Source organism: Bison bison, unplaced genomic scaffold (assembly GCF_000754665.1).
Source record: "Bison bison bison isolate TAMUID 2011002044 unplaced genomic scaffold, Bison_UMD1.0 scf7180017864456, whole genome shotgun sequence".
Taxonomy (NCBI): Eukaryota; Metazoa; Chordata; class Mammalia; order Artiodactyla; family Bovidae; genus Bison; species Bison bison.
In genome coordinates this window covers 4,020,446-4,027,391 of record NW_011495018.1, presented here as the reverse complement: position 1 = coordinate 4,027,391, position 6,946 = coordinate 4,020,446, and the positions used below count along the sequence as shown (strand labels likewise).

Below are 6,946 nucleotides of genomic sequence, written 5' to 3'. Positions count from 1 at the left end.
AGGCACAAATAAAAGCAAGATAACAGAGGTACAAATAGGAGTATTCAGTTGCTGCTTTAAAAAAGAATATGGCAGAGGTTCAGTTAACGTGAACTCCCCAAAATAAAAATGCACAGCTCCTCATTTAGTTGTGTTGCTTTTGCTTTTATTTTTTTTTCTGGCATCCAATAAACATTGGTTGCATTACGAAGTAAATAGATCCAGGCGACTTATTGCTCTGCATCTTTTCTCCATTTTTTAAATTGAAGTAAAGTTTATTTACAATGTTGTGTTAGTTTCAGGCATACAGAAAGGTGATTAAGATGTGTGTGTGTGTGTGTGTGTGTGTATATATAATATGTATATACATATTTTTCAGATTTTTCCCATAATAAGTTATTACAAGATATTGAACACAACTCCCTGTGCTATACAGTGGGGCCTTGTTGTTTATTTTATACGAAGTAGTATGTATCCATTTATCCCAAACTCCTTACTTTTGGGTTTTGAAAAGCATTTCTTAAGTCACTGGATATAGTAAGAAATCTCTCCTTAAATTATCAAAGGGAAAAACTAAGGTATTTTTGGATGCTCCCTCTCCTTGTTTGAAACCTTGTTGTCGACCTGGGTGCTGGCACGCGGGGACCCTCTCAGCTGTCCCTGTCCATCATCGTGTGAGACGAAGCATTCGTCTAAGTTTTGCAGTCAGGTGTTTGTTTTCCAAAAAGCCTGCGAGAGGTGAGACAAATGGTTCGACTTAAGTGTGTGGTGTGACTGCATCGGGAAGCAGTGAAACCACGGCAGCGACACTGCAGCATCACATCACCATGGCAACGGGTGGAAATAATGGCCCCCTTCGGGAATAAAAGAGATCTCAAATCCTGTTGCAGGCAAGTAGCATTGGTTGTCTGCAGTAGAGATGGCTTCCGATGATTGTTTCAGAAATTCCTTATCAACAGAAAATGAACAAGAAGTGGCGTCTTCAGAAAATGAATGGATTTACAGACAAGTAACGTGATCATCTAAGACACCTGGGAAGGCAGGGTGATGATGTGACTAGCCGATGAGGAGGTGCCAAGGGCAATCGGTGCACGCTGCTCTTCCAGGACCTGCTGGAAGCCTGGTCAGTGGTCCTGCCGAACAGGACAGGACTGTTGTCAACCTGTGCTGCCGTCTTTCCTGGCCTTTCCACCTCTGGATTCTTGCTTTATTGGAGGCAGAAATAACTGGGACTTGAACGAAAGAGTATATAACTACCTACCACAGTCCTTGACACATAGGAAGTACTCAGTGAACAGAACTTCAGATCAAATTCTCAGGGCAAGGAAGTCAGTGCTTGGGGCTGGTGGTAGGAACTGTAACAGTACTGACCACAGTGGTGATGGAGCAAGACATCATAGCGAACTTTCCTCGAGACACTGTGTGCTGCTTTGGCGCGTTGGTTGTGTCCTGGTTCCTTCTGAGAGATGTGTAACTGGTTAGACCTCTCTGCACAACTTGGTGCCTCCTGGCTCTAATAAACCCGTCCATGGGGAAGGCACTTCCTTTATGAAGGGGCCACATTTCCGGGCATACAGCTCAACCCATAGAATGTGAAAGAAAGAAGTTCTGTTTAAAAAAAACAAAAACAAAAAACTTCCATTTTAATGCAAAAGAAGAACTTGGTCAGAACAGGCAGCTGCTGTGGGAGCTTCAGATTTTCAGATAACAGACTGGAGAGTAAAAACTGGGGGTCCATTTCCCCTTTTCTTTCGGGAAGTGCTGTAGAGAGAAAGCAGATCTTTCTATTATAAGTCCTTTCTTCAAAGCAGCATCGTGCCTGAAATAGAATTTCCTCCAAGCTGAGTGGGAAACTCTAGAATAAAAGATTTCTACCTTGGAAGCCTGTTTGGGGAAAGGCACGCACCATACATGTGCTAGAGTTTTCCTTCACGTTTTCTTTGCTTTCTGTTGTATTTCAGTTTCATTTCGCCTTGAAGGAATTCAGGGGGGAGGAGAACACTGGTTGGCAACTTTTATTTGGAAAGGAAATCTGAAGCGTGGGGGGACTCAGATGGGTCTTGCTGTGCCCTTTCTTGCTCTCTGCGGGCTGTGATCCCTGCTTCTTCTGGACGCCCGGTGCCTTCTCTGCTTCTGCCCTTCCAAGCGCAGCGCACCGGCGGGCTTTGATGACCCTGCTGGGACCGCTGACTGCAGCAGCCAGCAATCGAGATGCCTTTCTTTCAGCCGGACTGTTTCTCCACCACCTTTCTTCCTGATTTATTTTAAACTTCAAAAAACAAACAAACAAAAAAGACACAATACCAGTGCCAATTATAAATTTATTTGCGAGTGTTGATTTCCACTAGAGATGAGCCATCTCTCCTGACACTTTTTTTCCCCTGCTGGATTTGGGGCTCTGATTTCTGATGACATAGTCTGGGCACTGGCAGCTGCTAGCTTCACAAGGAGAACTACAGAGGGAATACCCACGTAAATTATGGATCGCCTTTCGCATCAGTAGCCTGCCTGGCAATGTTCAGATTGTCAGTCAGTGAGACTCCGGTGCCATGGACATGGGTTTGAACGAGTTGATCACCTCGGGGCTGTTCAGAAAGCCTGGCTCTGTAAGTATCAGGGGATGAGGAACACAGATGGGAAAAGGGATTTCCGGAAGCTGCTTTATGTCTCTGGCTTAGGTTGGGAGAAAAATGCATTTTCCAACAGTTTTTAAAATGTAATATCTAATGTTGCCTCTCACTGTTAATTTAGGAATGTCATAGCAATTCTATTCCCAGTCAAGTTTCTCTGTGAGCTCATGCTACCAGTTTGTAAAATGTAACATCCGTGTAGGTGGTGAGTGAACAGTTGTGTCCAAATGATTTGTGCAGATTTTATGTCTTCCTATGCGTTAAATTGCTGTTTAATGTGAAAGTCCTTTCTCCTCGCTTAAAATGTAATATCTAAATGTTCTTTATGCAAAGAGAACGTGCTTAAAATTTTGGATATGTATCTTTCAGCTAATGTGGAAATTGTAAAGATATTTTAGGAAATATTTGACATGAAAACTGACTAACCAATTTAAAAAAATGGGAGAAAGATTTTCTTTTCTGTTTTTTCCCTTCCTTCTCTTCCTCCCTTCTCCTACTGTTCTTTTTTTTTTCTTCCTTTCCTTCTTTCCTTCCTTCTTTTATCCTCTCTCTCTCTTTCCTTTTCTTTCTCCTGCAGCTTCTATTGAGACTGCATCATTTTCTAATTGCATCTGTTCTCACAGAGACTGTATCTTTGATGGATATTCAGATTACTTTTCAACCGCTTGTGCTACTCGCCCTTGAATGATTTTGGATACATATGGTGAGGACAGGCTTACTAATGAGGGGAACAAATACTAGGCTGCCTCCTCTGAAGTGTTTCATTTAAATCAGTTTGTCCCAGGATGTCAGTCTTTCCCAGCAAAGCACAGGGAACCCCTCCAGGCTCCTGCACGCTCCTCTGGGGACCTCAGGTCCTCTCAGCGTTACCGTAACGACTCCACCTGCTCACTCGGGGTCATGCAGTCAGGAAGCTGCTGGGTCAGGCCGACCTCCTCCCTGGGAGCACCCCCTCCCCACCTGTTAGAAGGGCACCCCAGCAACATCATGAATGGGATCTACAGCTCACCTTAAATTTGCCTTTTCAATGCTGTTTGCACTATGAGAGCACATTGGCTAGGTCACATTAGAAAGGCTAGAGTGAGAAACTTCATGGTACTTTACCTCTTATGCGAAAAACCATCTGTCACCTTCCAACCAACTTTGGTGCTGCCGGGCTGCGCTTTGTTTAGAGGAGTGTGTGTGTGTGTGAGTGTGTGAGTGTGTGTGTGAGTGTGTGTGTGTGAGTGTGTGTGTGTGTGTGAGTGTGTGTGTGAGTGTGTGTTGTGTGTGTGAGTGTGTGTGTGTGTGTGTGTTGTGTGTGTGAGTGTGTGTGTGAGTGTGTGTGTGTGTGTGTGTGTGTGAGTGTATGTGTGTGTGAGTGTGTGTGTGTGAGTGTTGTGTGTGTGTGTGAGTGTTGTGTGTGTGTGTGAGTGTGTGTGTGTGAGTGTGTATGTGTGTGTGAGTGTGTGTGTGTTGTGTGTGTGTGTGTGTGTGTGAGTGTGTGTGTGTGTGAGTGTGTGTGTGTGTGAGTGTGTGTGTGTGTGTGAGTGTGTGTGTGTGTCATGTATGGGACTGCGCACAGAAAACAGTGAGGGACCACTTCTATGGGAGGTGCCAGCAAAGGGCATCCAGTTATAAATTCCTGTTCTTTCACACTAAGTGGTGCTTGATGTCCTGGAAAAAGGCTCAGAATAAGGAAAACTTGCCTTGTTGCTCGCATAGTACTTTTTAAAAAAAATCATTTATTTATTATTTTGGGCTGTGTTGGGTCTTCCTTGCTGTGCGGGTTTCTTCTCCGGTTGCGGCGAGGGGGGCCGCTCTCTAGTTTCAGCGCGTGGGCTTCTCACTGCAGAGGCTCCGCTCCTTGGGCACGCGGGTTCTCGGGTTCGACGGCTCCGTCGTCGCGGCTCCCAGGCTCCACAGCCCAGGCTCAGTAGCTGCGGCTGGTGGGTTAGTTGCCCTGCAGCACGTGGGGTCTTTCCTGGCCCAGGGATTGAACCTGTGTCCCTTGCGTTGCGAGGAGGATCATTAACCACTGGATACCGCCAGGGAAGCCCTTTCCCTTAGTACTTTGTCCCAATCAGGCACACGGTGAGATTTTATAAGATTTTACTCCTTCGGATGCGATTTAAATCCCACCCCCCTCAGTTTGGCTTTGGGGCCAGTAAGGTGGCCAGGGGATGCTCCCGTTCTGTCCCCCAGATCCTGGGCCGGCTTGGGACCCCCACTCCCCCTGGGAGTGAACCACCTTCACAACACAGGCAAACTGAGACCTGTGTCTTCGACTTCCTGCCCCGGGGACCTCCTGGGAACTCCCGGGCTCTCGGGCAACATAAATGGGAACGTTCTCAGCACGAGGGACCAGGGAGCCTGTACGGTCAGCCCCCAGTGGGCAGGGCAGACCTGCGCGGCCTGATGCTCACCTGTGATAGGGTGTCGGGGCCGAAGAGCTTATGGTCTCACCTGCTTTCCCCGGAACAAACTCCCCACCCCTTTGGCCCTCCTGTCTGACGTCTGCAGGCTGCGGGGCCGGCCTCTACCTTGTGACTTCATTTCCAGGCTGTGCCCCTGGGCAGCGCCCCCCACCCCCGCCAGCCCTCCTCCCCTCCCAGATCCAGGGCCCAGGGCCTGCAGAGCAGAGAGCTGAGCCGAAGCAGAGTATGAACCCCCTGCTTGGCGGACTGCACCCCCGTTTGCTTACCTATGCTGGAGCCCACGCCGCGGACAGGTGAGGAGGGTGTCGCTGGAAGTGTGTGGAAAGGTGGCGGTGCAGGAGGGCTCCGGAGGGGACCAGGTCAGGGAGACGGTGCTCTCCAGGGGCACGCGGCAGTGGCTACTCTGCCTCCGGGTCCCAGTGATTGGAAACGGGGTCCCGGGAGGGAAGACGTGCCTATGGGCGGGTTGGCCGGAAAAGCCTGCGGTCTCAGAGCCTGGGAAGGCGGCGATGAGGCTGCCCTCAGTCATCCCTGTCTTCCCTGCTCCCGACACCCTGCCCGGCACACAGCAGGTGTTCACGCAGCCGTCTCCACATAAACGAACACGAGCTGGCTAACGAAGCAACCTCCGTTGGCTCTGCGATGTTTGGGGGCGATCACGGCTCACGTGTGATGTGTTTTGTCTTGCTTCAAACACGCATGCGTAGCGACCTCGTTTGAAGCACGGGAAAGCGCTGCAGGCTTTGAATCAGATGCTGAGTCCAAATCCTGAGCCATCACTTCCTTGCTTTGAGACTCCGGGGGTGACTTGACCCTTGTAAGGGCGTAGTTCCCTTTTTAGTGGCCAAGGGAGCAAGATGAGAAGATTCTCAGCAAGCCTCCTAGCCCTGAGTGGGCTCCGTAGAACATCCCTATTTTTATTTCTTTCTTCATGTTCTCCTAATTGCACTGGGTAGCAGTCATTTGTATTTCTTAGGAAAATACATTTATAAAGTCAGTCGTGCTCGGGGAAAACAGACTCTTGAAAATGTTTCCTAAGGCATTAAAAGCAAATAGTAGCACCGTCGATTTTAAGAGCAGCCTGTGTGCTTTCCATTTCAGAACTGTACTCGGTTACACTCATCCTGTTAAAAGGGTTTTAAAAAAATTAAAAAAGGAGGCAGCACAATACTGTAAGCAGTTTTAAGTCTAAAATCATCTTGCAGAGCCGGGAATTGAAAATGTGTTTTACTCCATCCGTTTGTGGCCGTTCACATGTGGACATAAGGCACTGGGGTTCTGCCGGGTTTGAAAACTAGAGCAAAAGGAAAGAGACCCAGCTTAATTAGTATAAATGTTGCCGTGTAACTTCTAATCATGAGTGTAATTTGCAATGCATGCTCACCATGTAATTTAGCACAATGGGACCTGCAGAATGTAGGACTCGTATTTAATCAAGAGAAATGATTAATGCAGAAATGGGTGGAGTGTGGAGACTGGGATCCTGTATAGAAGCCCCACATACCCACTGGGATATTCCGTCTATAGCCCCATTTTCAACACCCCTACGTCCCCACCCAGGGGACACTGTGTCAGCTACTGAGCTGTATTACTCAATGTTATCGTGCCTCAGTTTCCTCACATGTGAAGCGGGGACAGCAGTGGTCCTGATCTCTTATTGTTGCTGTAAGGGTCAAATGAGTGAACAGGGGAAAGCCTTGGGTACACAGCACTCAGCCAATGTCATGTACACTCACTTCTCTGAATGTTCTCTGTTGTTGCTGTTCGGTTGCTCAGTCGTATCTGACTCTTTGTGATCTCCATAGACTGCAGCACACCAGGCTACCCTGTCCTTCACTATCTCCCAGAGTTAGCTCAAACTCATGTCCATCGAGTCGGTGATGCCATCCAGCCATCTCATCCTCTGTCATCCCCTTCTCC

General features: G+C 48.0%; 1 protein-coding gene across 1 annotated transcript in view; it reads left to right on the top strand.

Annotated features, from left to right (window-relative positions):
• The first annotated feature begins 448 nt into the window (after positions 1-448).
• Positions 449-6,946, top strand: part of PTPRE (protein tyrosine phosphatase, receptor type, E) — an 85,863-nt gene continuing 79,365 nt past the window's right edge. The window contains exon 1 of the mRNA XM_010859150.1: positions 449-2,585. The gene's annotated coding sequence lies outside the window, so the exon portion shown is untranslated. The remainder of the gene's footprint in view (positions 2,586-6,946) is intronic.